A 14,646-nucleotide genomic window follows, 5' to 3' on the forward strand; every position below is an offset into this window, starting at 1 on the left:
GATGTGGAGAGAAAGGTGAGGAGAGATGGGGAGAGAAATGTGAGGGGAGATGGAGAGAGAAAGGTGAGGGGGAGATGGAGAGAGAAATGTGAGGGGAGATGGAGAGAGAAAGGTGAGGGGAGATGGGGAGAGAAAGGTGAGGGGAGATGGAGAGAGAAATATGAGGGAAGATGGGGAGAGAAAGGTGAGGGGAGATGGGGAGAAGAGAAATGGTGAAGGGGGAGATGGGGAGAAAAAGGTGAGGGGAGATGGGGAGAGAAAGGTGAGGGGAGATGGGGGAAAGAAAGGTGAGGGGAGATGGAGAGAGAAAGGTGAGGGGAGAGAAAGGTGAGGGAAGATGGGGAGAGAAAGGTGAAGGGGAGATGGAGAGAGAAAGGTGAGGGGAGATGGGGAGAGAAAGGTGAGGGGAGATGTGGAGAAAAGGGTGAGGGGAGATGGGGAGAGAAATGTGAGGGGAGATGGAGAGAGAAAGGTGAGGGGAATGGAGAGAGAAAGGTGAGGGGAGATGGGGAGATAAAGGTGAGGGGAGATGGAGAGAGAAATGTGAGGGAAGATGGGGAGAGAAAGGTGAGGGGAGATGGAGAAAGGTGAGGGGAGATGGAGAGAGAAAGGTGAGGGGAGATGGGGAGAGAAAGGTGAGGGAGATGGAGAGAGAAATGTGAGGGAAGATGGGGAGAGAAAGGTGAGGGGAGATGGGGAGAGAAAGGTGAGGGGAAATTGGGAGAAAAAGGTGAGGGGAGATGGGGAGAGAAAGGTGAGGGGAGATGGGGAGAGAAATGTGAGGGGAGATGGAGAGAGAAAGGTGAGGGGAGATGGAGAGAGAAAGGTGAGGGGAGATGTGGAGAGAAAGGTGAGGGGAGATGGGGAGAGAAATGTGAGGGGAGATGGAGAGAGAAAGGTGAGGGGAGATGGAGAGAGAAATGTGAGGGGAGATGGAGAGAGAAAGGTGAGGGGAGATGGGGAGAGAAAGGTGAGGGGAGATGGAGAGAGAAATGTGAGGGAAGATGGGGAGAGAAAGGTGAGGGGAGATGGGGAGAGAAATGTGAGGGGAGATGGAGAGAGAAAGGTGAGGGGAGATTGGGAGAAAAAGGTGAGGGGAGATGGGGAGAGCAAGGTGAGGGGAGATGGAGAGAAAAAGGTGAGGGGAGATGGAGAGAGAAAGATGAGGGGAGATGGGGAGAGAAAGGTGAGGGGGGTGGGGAGAGAAAGGTAAGGGGAGAGAAAGGTGAGGGGAGATGGAGAGAGAAAGGTGAGGGGAGAGAAAGGTGAGGGGCGATGGGGAGAGAAAGGTAAAGCGGAGATGGAGAGAGAAAGGTGAAGGGGAGATGGGGAGAGAAAAGTGAGGGGGAGATGGGGAGAGAAAGGTGAGGGGAGATGGGGAGAAAAAGGTGAGGGGAGATGGAGAGAGAAAGATGAGGGGAGATGGGGAGAGAAAGGTGAGGGGAGATGGGGAGAGAAAGGTGAGGGGAGAGAAAGGTGAGGGGAGATGGGGAGAGAAAGGTGAGGGGAGATGGGGAGAGAAAGGTGAGGGGAGATGGGGAGAGAAATGTGAGGGGAGAAGGAGAGAGAAAGGTGAGGGGAGATGGAGAGAGAAAGGTGAGGGGAGATGTGGAGAGAAAGGTGAGGAGAGATGGGGAGAGAAATGTGAGGGGAGATGGAGAGAGAAAGGTGAGGGGAGATGGAGAGAGAAATGTGAGGGGAGATGGAGAGAGAAAGGTGAGGGGAGATGGGGAGAGAAAGGTGAGGGGAGATGGAGAGAGAAATGTGAGGGAAGATGGGGAGAGAAAGGTGAGGGGAGATGGGGAGAGAAAGGTGAGGGGAGATTGGGAGAAAAAGGTGAGGGGAGATGGGGAGAAAAAGGTGAGGGGAGATGGGGAGAGAAAGGTGAGGGGAGATGGGGAAAGAAAGGTGAGGGGAGATGGAGAGAGAAAGGTGAGGGGAGAGAAAGGTGAGGGAAGATGGGGAGAGAAAGGTGAAGGGGAGATGGAGAGAGAAAGGTGAAGGGGAGATGGAGAGAGAAAGGTGAGGGGAGATGGAGAGAGAAATGTGAGGGAAGATGGAGAGTGAAAGGTGAGGGGGAGATGGGAGAAAAAGGTGAGGGGAGATGGGGAGATAAAGGTGAGGGGAGATGGAGAGAGAAGGTGAGGGGAGAGAAAGGTGAGGGGAGATGGGGAGAAAAAGGTGAGGGGAGATGGAGAGAGAAAGGTGAGGGGAGATGGGGAGAAAAGGTGAGGGGAGATGGAGAGAGAAAGGTGAGGGGAGAGAAAGGTGAGGGGAGATGGGGAGAAAAAGGTGAGGGGAGATGGGGAGAAAAAGGTGAGGGGAGATGGAGAGAGAAAGGTGAGTGGAGAGAAAGGTGAGGGGAGATGGGGAGAGAAAGGTGAGGGGAGATGGAGAGAGAAAGGTGAGGGGAGAGAAAGGTGAGGGGAGATGGGGAGAAAAAGGTGAGGGGAGATGGAGAGAGAAAGGTGAGGGGAGATGGGGAGAAAAAGGTGAGGGGAGATGGAGAGAGAAAGGTGAGGGGAGAGAAAGGTGAGGGGAGATGGGGAGAAAAAGGTGAGGGGAGATGGAGAGAGAAAGGTGAGGGGAGATGGGGAGAAAAGGTGAGGGGAGATGGAGAGAGGAAAGGTGAGGGGAGATGGGGAGAAAAAGGTGAGGGGAGAGAAAGGTGAGGGGAGATGGGGAGAGAAAGGTGAGGGGAGATAGAGAGAGAAAGGTGAGGGGAGAGAAAGGTGAGGGGAGATGGGGAGAAAAAGGTGAGGGGAGATGGAGAGAGAAAGGTGAGGGGAGATGGAGAGAGAAAGGTGAGGGGAGATGGGGAGAGAAAGGTGAGGGGAGATGGGGAGAGAAAGGTGAGGGGAGATTAGCGTGGGGAGAGAAAGGTGAGGGGAGATTAGCGTGGTGAGAGCAAGGTGAGAGAGATGATTATTATCATAGACCCGAGCTATTTGCGCGAGGGCCGAGGCTGGGTCTCAGGTTACGGCACAGCTGTTTGCACCTTGTCCCCCCCACTTACCGGCATCAAAGGGGGCGGGGCTACCGGCAACCGTTAGATACCGATCAATTGAACCGGTCCGGTATTTACAGCCGTAAGCGTCTTCTCATCAGCTGTTTTACAGTGACTGACCGTACAAAGACAGCGCTAAAACAGTACCAAGACAGCACTAAGACAGTATCAAGACAGAACTAAGACAGTACCAAGACAGCACTAAGACAGTACCAAGACAGCTCTAAGACAGTACCAGGATAGCACTAAGACAGTACCAGGATAGCACTAAGACAGTACCAAGACAGCACTAAGACAGTACCAGGACAGCACTAAGACAGTACCAAGACAGCACTAAGACAGTACCAGGATAGCACTAAGACAGTACCAGGATAGCACTAAGACAGTACCAAGACAGCACTAAGACAGTACCAAGACAGCACTAAGACAGTACCAGGATAGCACTAAGACAGTACCAAGACAAAACTAAGACAGTACCAAGACAGCACTAAGACAGTACCAGGAGCTGATCTGATCGTCTGGTCAACCCAGATTTTCTCCAAGTCGTAAATATCTGCCCTCGCCGTGTAGATAGCTGCCCTCACTGTGTAAATAGCTGCTCTCACTGTGTAAATAGCTGCCCTCGCCGTGTAAATAGCTGCCCTTGCCGTGTAAATAGCTGCCCTCGCCGTGTAAATAGCAGCCCTTGCTGTGTAGATAACTGCCCTCACTGTGTAAATAGCTGCCCTAATTATGTAAATAGCTGCCCTCACTGTAAATAGCTACCCTAATTATGTAAATAGCTGCCCTCGCCGTGTAAATAGCTGCACTCACTGTGTAAATAGCTGCCCTCACTGTGTAAATAGCTGCCCTCGCCATGTAAATAGCTGCCCTCGCACTTCTAGATGCCGCTCTAATCACCACAGCCGGCAGATAGCATCTAGCCCTCCAACACACGACGAACCGGCTGATTGTTGTGACCGGAGAATTCCGTGAAGGGTTCGGCAAACTTTTAATCTTGTCATCTGACGGATAACACGGGCGTATCATGACGTCACAACGGTAGAGCTTAACCCAACGGTTCTAGACTTCTAGGAAATAGGGCACAACTAAACCCAACGGTTCTAGACTTCTAGGAAAAAGGGCACAACATAACCCAACGGTTCTAGACTTCTAGGAAAAAAGGGTATAACGTAACCCAACGGTTCTAGACTTCTAGGAAAAAGGGTACAACTTAACCCAACGGTTCTAGACTTCTAGGAAAAAAGGGTACAACGTAACCCAACGGTTCTAGACTTCTAGGAAAAAGGGCACAACATAACCCAACGATTCTAGACTTTCAGAAAAAAAATGGCACAACTAAACCCAACGGTTCTAGACTTCTAGGAAAAATGGCACAACTAAACACAACCATTCTAGACTTCTAGGAAAAATGGTACAACTAAACACAACGGTTCTCCAGCCCTTTGATAATATATGGTTGGCCAGACGGTGTGTGTAAACTAATACCCCGACCCCCGCCATACCCCGACTACCGTCATACCCCGACCCCCGTCATACCCCGACCCTATCACACCCCGACCCCGCCATACCCCGACCCTATCACACCCCGACCCCGCCATACCCCGACCCTATCACACCCCGACCCCGCCATACCCCGACCCTATCACACCCCGACCCCGCCATACCCCGACCCTATCACACCCCGACCCCGCCATACCCCGACCCTATCACACCCCGACCCCGCCATACCCCGACCCTATCACACCCCGACCCCGCCATACCCCGACCCTATCACACCCCGACCCCGCCATACCCCGACCCTATCACACCCCGACCCCGCCATACCCCGACCCTATCACACCCCGACCCCGCCATACCCCGACCCTATCACACCCCGACCCCGCCATACCCCGACCCTATCACACCCCGACCCCGCCATACCCCGACCCTATCACACCCCGACCCCGCCATACCCCGACCCTATCACACCCCGACCCCGCCATACCCCGACCCTATCACACCCCGACCCCGCCATACCCCGACCCTATCACACCCCGACCCCGCCATACCCCGACCCTATCACACCCCGACCCCGCCATACCCCGACCCTATCACACCCCGACCCCGCCATACCCCGACCCTATCACACCCCGACCCCGCCATACCCCGACCCTATCACACCCCGACCCCGCCATACCCCGACCCTATCACACCCCGACCCCGCCATACCCCGACCCTATCACACCCCGACCCCGCCATACCCCGACCCTATCACACCCCGACCCCGCCATACCCCGACCCTATCACACCCCGACCCCGCCATACCCCGACCCTATCACACCCCGACCCCGCCATACCCCGACCCTATCACACCCCGACCCCGCCATACCCCGACCCTATCACACCCCGACCCCGCCATACCCCGACCCCCGTCATACCCCGACCGTATCACACCCCGACCCCGCCATACGATAACCCAATCATTCGTTCACCCTCGTAATACCCCAAACTAAACACCGCCTAACCCCGACCCCAGCTACATGACCCTTGCCCCAACCCGACCCCAACCATGCCCCGACCCCCACACCCAACCAACGCCCCAACCCGACCCCCCACCTCCCCCAATGCCCCAGCCCGACCCCTCCATGCCCATACCCGTCCCCTCCAGTGTTTCTTCCAGACTTTTTTCTCCGGGGGGGCACTTGAAATCTTCGGGGGGGCGGTAAACTTTCTTCGGGGGGGCGGACACTGTTAAAAGTATATATTTTCTATATAAATTATATAAATTTCATTTCGTTCGGGGGGGCGGTAAAAATTTTTCGGGGGGGCTTCGCCCCCCCGAAGAGATGCCTGGAAGAAACTCTGGTCCCCTCTGGTAAAAAACCTGTAAAAAAACTTACTTAAATCCAACAGTGAGAAATTTGCCCGTCGACTTCAAGGTCACAGGTAAAATATCTCCACACAGGCCGCCTGCACCACCGGCGTCTTCCTGGGGACAAAATCAAAGTGTTTTAGTGGGGACAAAAGTGTTTTAGTGGGGACAAAATCAAAGTGTTTTAGTGGGGACAATTTAGTGGGGACAAAAGTGTTTTAGTGGGGACAAAAGTGTTTTAGTGGGGACAAAAGTGTTTTAGTGGGGACAAAAGTGTTTTAGTGGGGACAAAAGTGTTTTAGTGGGGACAAAAGTGTTTTAGTGGGGACAAAAGTGTTTTAATGGGGACAAAAGTGTTTTAGTGGGGACAAAAGTGTTTTAGTGGGGACAAAAGTGTTTTAGTGGGGACAATTTAGTGGGGACAAAAGTGTTTTAGTGGGGACAAAAGTGTTTTAGTGGGGACAAAAGTGTTTTAGTGGGGACAAAAGTGTTTTAGTGGGGACAAAATCAAAGTGTTTTAGTGGGGACAAAAGTGTTTTAGTGGGGACAAAAGTGTTTTAATGGGGACAAAAGTGTTTTAGTGGGGACAAAAGTGTTTTAGTGGGGACAAAAGTGTTTTAGTGGGGACAAAAGTGTTTTAGTGGGGACAAAAGTGTTTTAGTGGGGACAAAAGTGTTTTAGTGGGGACAAAAGTGTTTTAGTGGGGACAAAAGTGTTTTAGTGGGGACAAAATTGTTTTAGTGGGGACAAAAGTGTTTTAGTGGGGACAAAGTGTTTTAGTGGGGACAAAAGTGTTTTAGTGGGGACAAAGTGTTTTAGTGGGGACAAAAGTGTTTTAGTGGGGACAAAAGTGTTTTAGTGGGGACAAAAGTGTTTTAGTGGGGACAAAAGTGTTTTAGTGGGGACAAAAGTGTTTTAGTGGGGACAAAAGTGTTTTAGTGGGGACAAAAGTGTTTTAGTGGGGACAAAAGTGTTTTAGTGGGGACAAAAGTGTTTTAGTGGGGACAAAATCAAAGTGTTTTAGTGGGGACAAAAGTGTTTTAGTGGGGACAAAAGTGTTTTAGTGGGGACAAAAGTGTTTTAGTGGGGACAAAAGTGTTTTAGTGGGGACAAAAGTGTTTTAGTGGGGACAAAAGTGTTTTAGTGGGGACAAAAGTGTTTTAGTGGGGACAAAAGTGTTTTAGTGGGGACAAAAGTGTTTTAGTGGGGACAAAGTGTTTTAGTGGGGACAAAAGTGTTTTAGTGGGGACAAAGTGTTTTAGTGGGGACAAAAGTGTTTTAGTGGGGACAAAAGTGTTTTAGTGGGGACAAAAGTGTTTTAGTGGGGACAAAAGTGTTTTAGTGGGGACAAAAGTGTTTTAGTGGGGACAAAAGTGTTTTAGTGGGGACAAAAGTGTTTTAGTGGGGACAAAAGTGTTTTAGTGGGGACAAAAGTGTTTTAGTGGTGGTTGTACGCTCTGACGGTCATGATATATTGTCATCCGTCAATACAACAAGTTTTTTAGTCATCCGTCAATACAACAAGTTTTTTAGTCATCTGTCATTACAACATGTTTGTATGTCATCTGTCATTACAACATGTTTGTATGTCATCTGTCATTACAACATGTTTGTATGTCATCTGCCCATAGTCAGCCGTTCGTGCAGCCTGTCCGACCGAATGATTGTATGTGATGTCCACGTTGCCCCATACTCCACCAGCCCACGTTGGCCATGCTCCACCATTCCACTATACTCCACCAGTCCACGATGCCCATGCTCCACCATTCCACTATACTCCACCAGCCCACGTTTCCCATGCTCCACCATTCCACTATACTCCACCAGCCCACGTTGCCCATGCTCCACCATTCCACTATACTCCACCAGTCCACGTTTCCCATACTCCACCATTCCACTATACTCCACCAGCCCACGTTGCCCATGCTCCACCATTCCACTATACTCCACCAGCCCACGTTGCCCATGCTCCACCATTCCACTATACTCCACCAGCCCACGTTGCCCATGCTCCACCATTCCACTATACTCCACCAGCCCACGTTGCCCATGCTCCACCATTCCACTATACTCCACCAGCCCACGTTGCCCATGCTCCACCATTCCACTATACTCCACCAGCCCACGTTGCCCATGCTCCACCATTCCACTATACTCCACCAGCCCACGTTGCCCATACTCCACCATTCCACTATACTCCACCAGCCAATCGTTGTTCGGGTTAAATACAAGAGGTACAATCCTTCAAATCCGGACATGCGATGGTACTACATCTTTACATATATTATACGAATTGTTGGTGTTTGGGGGGGGGGGGGCAAAGTAGAGTAGCTCGAGACCAGGATGATGTAGGTACAGTAGAGTAGCTCTAAACCGGGCTAATGTAGGTACAGTAGAGTAGCTCTAGAATACGTACTACATCCCTTCTGACGTCACAGAAATAGGTTTTCTTTCTAATCCCGAATTGACGCGCTAATCTCGCTAATCTTCCCTACGTGAGTCTGGAACTCTTGGTCACGTGAGTCATTTGTAGGTCACGTGAGTGATTTGAGACCGTGGGCTTAGCACCCCGCTTCACCGGGTGACGTCATACACACGGGTTTACTCCGCCTCTCGTGGTTTACCCCATGACGTCATCACAGCTTGTCCGATGTATTACAATAAGAAAGGGCTCACTACCAGACTTTGGTTCTAGAAGTTTCTTGTGTGCTGGTCTGGTAGTGGCCGAGTGGTCAGAGGCTGGTCAAGTCGTCATATGTGTGGGTGGGGGAGGGGGGATGTGTAGCACGCATCTCTCCCAGCATGCACTGCTCACACACACGACGCTACCTGCGCTTAATCAGGTGCTCACGTCAAGGGGCGGCTAATCGTGTTTTGACTTGAGAGTGTCAGGGGTGCCACGGCTTCATCCCGGGACCAGAATAGTCGCAGCCAAATAGTCGCAGCCAAACAGACGCAGCCAAATAGACGCAGCCAAATAGACGCAGCCAAATAGACGCAGCCAAATAGACGCAGCCAAATAGACGCAGACAAATAGACGCAGTCAAATAGACGCAGCCAAATAGACGCAGCCAAATAGACTCAGTCTTCGATCTCCCGCCATGCCTCGAGCTCAATCACGTGACACACCCATTATTTTTATCAGCTAATTACAAAATTAGCACTAGCCAATCAAACGCTGGCGTATGTCGGCCGTATGGAATCACTTGGCCAACCAATCGAGTCGGGCCACGTCTCAGGTCAAACACCGGGCCGCGGAACTTCATGGATGGCCCGCTGGGGTCGGCTAAAACCGGGGCCACTGGATTAGGACGCTAAACGTAGATTAAAAGAGGCACATGGATTAGGACGTTAATCCTTGTTAATCACTGGGTCCAGTGCTAATGAACACCGCTTGTGGAATGTGAGTGTGGGGGCGCTGGGGGTGTAGGGGCGCTATGCTAATGTGGAGCTATGGGGAGGTGGGGGGGGCTGATGTAGATCAATCCATTAACTCATTGATCAAAGAGTGTACTTGATGACCTCGTGTTAATCCCGGGGGAAATAGATGCGAGTTGCTCCAAGATGAAATTTGCTCGGCCCTGTCATCGGCGCTTGTCTGGTGCTAGACCTCGCCAGGCGGCTCCAGCGCCGACTTGTTCCCTCGTGGGTTCCAGACCCCGGCGTGACGTCAGCGGCAAATCGTAATGGTCGCGACAAACAGCAGCTGCACAGGCACAATGGACAACAGCAACCATACAATGGACGTTACCGACGTGGTTTCACGAAAGTTTACATTTGTGACGTGGTTTTACCAAAGTTTACATTAGTGACGTAATTTCAAAGTTTACATTAGTGACGTGGTTTTATCAAAGTTTACATTAGTGACGTAGTTTCACAGTTTACATTTGTGACGTGGTTTTATCAAAGTTTACATTAGTGACGTGGTTTTACCAAAGTTTACATTTGTGACGTGGTTTTATCAAAGTTTACATTAGTGACGTAGTTTCACAGTTTACATTTGTGACGTGGTTTTATCAAAGTTTACATTAGTGACGTGGTTTTACCAAAGTTTATATTTGTGACGTGGTTTTATCAAAGTTTACATTAGTGACGTGGTTTTACCAAAGTTTACATTAGTGGCGTGGTTTTATCAAAGTTTACATTAGTGACGTGGTTTTACCAAAGTTTACATTTGTGACGTGGTTTTATCAAAGTTTACATTAGTGACGTGGTTTTACCAAAGTTTACATTAGTGACGTGGTTTTACCAAAGTTTACATTAGTGACGTGGTTTTACCAAAGTTTACATTAGTGACGTGGTTTTACCAAAGTTTACATTAGTGACGTGGTTTTACCAAAGTTTACATTAGTGACGTGGTTTTACCAAAGTTTACATTAGTGACGTGGTTTTACCAAAGTTTACATTAGTGACGTGGTTTTACCAAAGTTTACATTAGTGACGTGGTTTTACCAAAGTTTACATTAGTGACGTGGTTTTACCAAAGTTTACATTTGTGAGGTGGTTTTACCAAAGTTTACATTTGTGACGTGGTTTTACCAAAGTTTACATTTGTGACGTGGTTTTACCAAAGTTTACATTAGTGACGTGGTTTTACCAAAGTTTACATTAGTGACGTGGTTTTACCAAAGTTCACATTAGTGACGTGGTTTTACCAAAGTTTACATTTGTGACGTGGTTTTACCAAAGTTTACATTAGTGACGTGGTTTTACCAAAGTTTACATTTGTGACGTGGTTTTACCAAAGTTTACATTAGTGACGTGGTTTTACCAAAGTTTACATTTGTGACGTGGTTTTACCAAAGTTTACATTTGTGACGTGGTTTTACCAAAGTTTACATTAGTGACGTAGTTTAAAACAAAACAAAAATTGGTGGACAGAGACGTTCAGCAATATAGAATCCACACCTCCCACCTCCCATAGAATCCACACCTCCCACCTCCCATAGAATCCACGGTAAACGGAAAAAAAGTACTCAAGTTATAGGCTTTTAAAAAATTCAAAGTAGGAAAAGTACCACTTCCGGTTATCGGAAATCGCTCAAAAGTTGATACGGATCTACGATTTTGATAAAATACTTATATATGAAATTTCATCAACCTAGCTGTAACGGTACTCAAGTTATCGTGTTTACACACGGACAGACACACACACAGACAGACACACACACACAGACATACGGACAAGATTGCAAAATTATGTTTTTCCGTATCAGTGAGGTGTAAAACGTCGAGATTTGTAAAAATCTCGATTTTTTTTTTTGCACGATTACAATACTTTCTCTATACTACGTATATACGAGAAAGTAAAAAAACCACAGGATGAAAACCGTGGACTTTGGAGCATTCTATTAAATGCTACTAATCTTAAGTTTAACATACTTACCATCTACATACTTCATAATAAATATTTTTAGATGAATTATAAAAATTCCTATACGTATACAGCCTACACACATTACATTACATTTAATTAATCCTAAGTTAATTTGCACTCTCTAAATATTTAATACATAAAAGTATTAACAAATATCATGCAAATATATATTTGTGACTTTTTTTCCTGTGACTTTTTTTCCTGTGACTTTTTTTCTGTGTTTTTTTTTTCCTGTGTTTTTTTTTCCTGTGACTTTTTTTCCTACAATCAGAATCCACACCTCCCACCTCCTATACAATCCACCTGTTGCCCGCCTCCCATAGAACCCACCCCTCTGTTACCCACCTCCCACAGAAACCTCCCCCACCTCCCATAGAACCCACCCCTGTTACCCACCTCCCACAGAAACCTCCCCCACCTCCCATAGAACCCACCCCTCCACCACATACCCAGCCATTATTTGCCGTTAAATTGAATCAGCCCCCGCCACCCCCCACCTCCTAGTCCCACCCCTCTCCCTAGCTTTTTCGTTTGGACATGTATCATGTACACAGTCTGAAGACGGAAGTCGCAATAACAAGATGACGACAAAATGTGACGTCAAGTGGTGTCTCATTAGCTGAAAGGTCAAGGGCTGGGCTGGTGGGGTAGGGTGGGGTGGGGGTGGGGGTGGGGGGCGAGTTTTAAAATTATCAGACAACCCAGACACACGGATTGTACACGTATAATTCTACTGGCAGTACAAGTATAATTCTACTGGCAGTACAAGTATAGTTCTACTGGCAGTACAAGTATAGTTCTACTGGCAGTACAAGTATAGTTCTACTGGCTGTACAAGTATAGTTCTACTGGCAGTATACATGTATGATTCTACTGGCAGTACAAGTATAGTTCTACTGGCAGTACAAGTATAGTTCTACTGGCAGTACAAGTATAGTTCTACTGGCAGTACAAGTATAGTTCTACTGGCAGTACAAGTATAGTTCTACTGGCAGTACAAGTATAGTTCTACTGGCAGTACAAGTATAGTTCTACTGGCAGTACAAGTATAGTTCTACTGGCAGTACAAGTATAGTTCTACTGGCAGTACAAGTATAGTTCTACTGGCAGTACAAGTATGCTTCTACTAGCAGTGTACAAGTCTATTGAAGCTTCATGACCCCATCTGCCCCACCATGACCCCATCTGCCCCACCATGACCCCATCTGCCCCACCATGACCCCATCTGCCCCACCATGACCCCATCTGCCCCACCATGACCCCATCTGCCCCACCATGACCCCATCTGCCCCACCATGACCCCATCTGCCCCACCATGACCCCATCTGCCCCACCATGACCCCATCTGCCCCACCATGACCCCATCTGCCCCACCATGACCCCATCTGCCCCACCCAGGGGTGAGCGCCACAGGAAGTTCCCGCCCAACCCCCGGGCATGTTTGGTGGAGCAGCGGCAGGTCTACCTGCGCACACCTGCGGCAGGTCTACCTGCGCACACCTGCGGCAGGCGGACTGGGCCGCTCACAGCACAAACCCGGGGAGAAAAGCCGCCCGCGGGCGCCCAGGCAACCTGCGCCCCATCATGGTAACCTGCGCCCCATCATCTGCGCCCCGTCAATAGGGGCGGTGACGTCTGGATCACGCTATAACAACTCCAGCAACTACACGCGCACACACACACACACACTATCTCTCTCTCTCTCTCTCTCTCTCTCTCTCTCCATACCAGACAGAAGCAGCAGGCCCCACCCCCACCCATGTAGTCGTGAGCCAGATACTGCACGTGTGCCAGCTACTCACACCAGTCACCTGTCCAGGTGGACCTCGCCCGTTTATCGTCCGGTATCTCAAGGTGTCCAGCCGTCGGCCCACAACTAGCAGACGGCGGCCCACAACTAGCAGACGGCGAGTTTATGGGCGAACCCGCTAGACAACACGTCTTACACGATAAACCTGTCGCTACATTCACACACAGTGTATCACCACCCACACACACAGTGTATCACCACCCACACACACAGTGTATCACCACCCACACACGCAGTGTATCACCACCCACACAGTGTATCACCACCACACACACAGTGTATCACCACACACACAGTGTATCCCCACCCACACACACAGTGTATCACCACCCACACAGTGTATCACCACCACACAGTGTATCACCACCCACACACTCAGTGTATCACCACCCACACACACAGTGTATCACCACACACACAGTGTATCCCCACCCACACACACAGTGTATCACCACCCACACAGTGTATCCCCACACACACACACAGTGTATCACCACCCACACACAGTGTATCCCCACCCACACACACAGTGTATCACCACCACACACAGTGTATCACCACCACACACAGTGTATCACCACCCACACACACACAGTGTATCACCACCCACACAGTGTATCATCACCCACACACAGTGTATCACCACCCACACACACAGTGTATCACCACCACACACTGTGAATCACCACATACACAGTGTATCACCACCACCCTCATTGTATCACCACCACCCACACACACACAGTGTATCACCACCCACACACACAGTGTATCACCACCCACAAACAGTGTATCACCGCCCACACACACAGTGTATCCCCACCCACACACACAGTGTATCACCACCCACACAGTGTATCCCCACACACACACACAGTGTATCACCACACACACACAGTGTATCACCACCCACACACACAGTGTATCACCACCCACACACACAGTGTATCACCACACACACAGTGTATCACCACACACACAGTGTATCACCACCCACACAGTGTATCACTACCCACACACACAGTGTATCACCACCCACACACACACAGTGTATCACCACACACACAGTGTATCACCACCCACACACACAGTGTATCACCACCCACACACACAGTGTATCACCACACACACAGTGTATCACCACACACACAGTGTATCACCACCCACACAGTGTATCATCACCCACACACAGTGTATCACCACACACACACAGTGTATCCCCACCCACACACACAGTGTATCACCACCACACACAGTGTAGTGTATCACCACCACACACAGTGTATCACCACCCACACACACACAGTGTATCACCACCCACACAGTGTATCACTACACACAGTGTATCATCACCCACACACAGTGTATCACCACCCACACACACAGTGTATCACCACCACACACTGTGAATCACCACATACACAGTGTATCACCACCAACCTCATTGTATCACCACCACCCACACACACACAGTGTATCACCACCCACACACACACAGTGTATCACCGCCCACACACACAGTGTATCACCACCCACCCACACAGTGTATCACTACACACAGTGTATCATCACCCACACACAGTGTATCACCACCCACA

This window comes from Physella acuta, unplaced genomic scaffold (assembly GCF_028476545.2).
Source record: "Physella acuta isolate Inbredline_101_S28 unplaced genomic scaffold, ASM2847654v3 ptg002540l, whole genome shotgun sequence".
Classification (NCBI taxonomy): domain Eukaryota; kingdom Metazoa; phylum Mollusca; class Gastropoda; family Physidae; genus Physella; species Physella acuta.